This window comes from Lycium ferocissimum, chromosome 8 (assembly GCF_029784015.1).
Source record: "Lycium ferocissimum isolate CSIRO_LF1 chromosome 8, AGI_CSIRO_Lferr_CH_V1, whole genome shotgun sequence".
Classification (NCBI taxonomy): Eukaryota; Viridiplantae; Streptophyta; class Magnoliopsida; order Solanales; family Solanaceae; genus Lycium; species Lycium ferocissimum.
In genome coordinates, this window is record NC_081349.1 from 17,672,504 (window position 1) to 17,676,370 (window position 3,867).

The following is a 3,867-nucleotide window of genomic DNA, read 5'->3' on the forward strand; positions in this document are numbered from 1 at the left end:
TAACGAGAGTTATAAAAATTTTTAAAGGGTAAAAAACCCCAATCCCTGTTTTATAAAAAATACTCCGTCAGACCAAGGCTTTTCAATATAGACGTAACACTTTATCCGTGATTCCCGTTCTACCACTCTGGCGTATATTTACGTTGCGTTGGTGCTATTTGTTGGAAATCAAAAAAAGCAAACTATTATTGCTAACTCTACCATAATGGTTGAACTAATTGCTTTAGCTTCAACTAGTGAAGAAGCAAATTGGTTAATAGATTTATTATTTGGAATTCCTTATTTTGAAAAATCAATTCCTCATTTTAATTCATCAGATAGCACAAATTTAAATTGGTAGAGTTTAACCTTATTATAACGGTAAATCCGTACCTATGTTGAGAAACACAAGATCGTGAGATCATATTTGACAAGCTGGTACCATTAACATCGATTATGTCAAATCTTGCGATAATTCGTATCCACTAACCAAGGCCTTGCAAGAGAAAGGGTCCTGAGGCTTACACGTATACAAATATCGACACTCGTCTCGATTATCTCAAACTCGTCTCAAACACATATATATATATATATATATCGAAGCCCAAGCAAGGCTATCAAATGGCGCAACGGCCCAAAACATATACAAATGCAAGCCGACAAGGTCGCCACGGCGAACGGGATCGCCCGTAACATATAACATACAAACACACACCGTACGTAATAGGCATAACCCACATATACGTCTACGTACCTCTAAATGACTACCGTAATCATATGACGGGACAGGCCCCGCCGTACCCCCGAACAAACAAATACATATGCAACGAACGAATATATACCAAAATGTGGGCTCCGAATAAAAGCGGAGCACTCCAAACACAGAAAGGTGTCCTAAATCGGCGGATCACCGAATCGTACGTCCGTACTCGCGGGCATGAAACGTCCCCCCCCCCCCCGAAGAAAGGGGGTCGTACGAAATATGTACCGAGTATGCAAAGAAGAAGATATAGTAAACAAACCGAGTCATAATCGAAAATGTATACGTAAAGTAAGTGCATATCCAAAATACCAAAATGTTTATTTTCAAAATACAAATCATGCATAGGCTCGTAAAATATGGTCGCCCGCCCGTCATTGGCGCCATAACACAAGATAACACCGTAAAAGTTTCAAATCTCCATATCCCCGTCACACATCATAACACATCATAACGCCATACACAAGATAACACCAAATATAAGCGGAACCCGCCCTCTAGCGAGGGGCTCGGCGAACCATAACACAAGATAACACCGGAGTATAACATAGTGCGCACGACAACATAACCGGCCCGGACTCGGCGAAAGATACAATGTAATGCACGAGCAGTAGTCGTGAGTAACCATATGTATAAAATCATTATTATAGACTCAAAAGATAAGTAAAATGACCATACTTGGAAATCGGGATAATAGCCATACCAAATTCTTTCAAAAGTCATCGAGTTACATAAAGGAAAGTCGCGGGACCCACGGACGGGTGTCGACCCGAGCCGGGCCCGCCTATGGAAAACATACTCATCATACGCCATAAAATCTCCTACGAACATATCGAGGCAATCCGAGCCTTTCTGTGAAAGTTACGGTCGTTCGTAGTTACGTAACTCTTTAAAAACAAAACTTTTTATGCAACATTTGGAAATCAATTATTCCAAAGACATAAGGGCCAATATTTCATCACATCAAACATACGAATACCAAGAAACAAATAAGAATCATAGACATGCTCGGATTGCGAGAATAGAATTTCCTCGAGGCTCGTGTCATAGCCTATTTATAACTAAGGCATGCCAAAAGAAGAAGGGTTGAGCTTTACATACCTCGTCCGCTCTCAAAGCTAATCCAACTCAAGCTAATCCCAACCTACGTCTCGGGCTCCCAAGGTCTACACAACGTCAACGGATATCAAATATTAGCTATAGACGTTTAGGCATTTAATTCCAAACTAGCACTTAATTCTACATAAATTTGGGCAGCATTTCCCCTGTAAATAGACCAACCCCGAGAATTTAACTCGGCCAAATCAACAACAACAACACCAACAACCAAACTAGCAACATCAATAATCAATTCAAAAGCAATATAACATTAAATACTCTTTCTACATAATCCAACAACATTCATTATATTCAATTCAACGGCTTACATTCAAGCCAACATCAACGCTCATACATTCAAATACTAACCCGAACCCATACCAACAATATTCAAGGACATTTTAAACAATTCATACAACATTTCAAACATCCCAAACAACACCCCAACTTACCCGAAGGCACCCCAAACCCGAGAACCACAACCATAACACATTCCTAACTTCCGAATCATGATTTGCACCAACAATCCACACTCTAACAATGTCATTCTCATAAATATAAAAATTACATTAAATGCACATAACCTCCAAATCAGCCCAACAATTACAACATCAACTTGAGTCATTAAACTCTCATTTCCAACATAGAATTCATAACGACAACAATCAAAATACAAATAGAATTAATTCATTCTTTTCACACAAGGGTGGCCACATATTCGGCCAACACCCCACTTACCAACTTCATGATTTTCATTCATTTCAACACACTACAACAATCAAAACATGCTACATAGATTTAGTTCATCACTCCTACACAACACACACACACACACACATACCAAACACACGGCCTCAACTCCAACATGCCATATTTCATGATTTTCATCCATTTTGGCATACTACAACATGCACACATCATTCATAACACATAAAACAAGATTAAATCTTACCTTTTCCTTCAACTTCACAACTAGGCTAGGGTTTGCGATTGATGAAACGATGATCTATTGGCCCAAACAACACTCCACGTTAATGAGGGACCTCCAATTAGTGGATTTGCTTGAAGAAAATATTTTTGTGATGGCTCAATTTGGACTTCAATTTTTGGGGTCTTGGCCGAATGGCCTTAGAAGTTCATCCAAGGTTCTCTTTTTTTTTTTCTAAGTGTGGAATGAGAGAAAGATGACTTAGTAGTCATCTTTTGTGCTTCATATAAGACTTATACATGTGTCCCATGGCCCACACATGTGTTGGACCAATTAAAATTGGCCACAAAATGTGTGGGAACCACCTCCAACCCACACGGCCAAATGGCCAAAAATGCATGATTTCCAACTTTCAATTATTCCACTTTTGGTCCCAAATTTTCCTAAATGTTCCATGCCAACAAATTCATGAACAACTTATGTCTTAAAATAAAATCGAAGGTCAAAAGTCTCGACTTTGTATCCCGGAATGGTTTTGTCCCTAACTTATCATAGTTAACCCGGATGTCCCAATGTACAAAATACGGGATATAACATCCTCCCCCCCTTTAGAACATTCGTCCTCGAATGTTAGATTAACCTTACGGGATCTTATAAGCACTCGGGGGAGTTTCTTTTATAACTATCACAACAATTCATTTATCAAGCAACATAGTCAAGTAAGGAATTTAAATTACCTGTAGGCACCGGAAATAAGTGAGGATACTTCTTCTTCATCTCCTCCTCAGCTTCCCAGGTCATCTCTTCCCGATTATTGTTCCGCCATAGCACTTTAACAGAAGCCACATCTTTATTCCGCAACTTTCTTACCTGACGATCCAATATGGCTATAGGCCTGTCTTCGTAAGATAGCTCCTCTGTGACCTGGATATCATCTACAGGAAATACTCTGGAGGGGTCACCAATGCATTTACGAAGCATAGAAACGTGGAATACCGGGTGCACTGCTCCCAAATCAGCTGGCAGATCTAATTCATAGGCAACCTTGCCTATTTTACGATGATCTGATAAGGCCCAATATATCTCTGACCGAGCTTTCCTT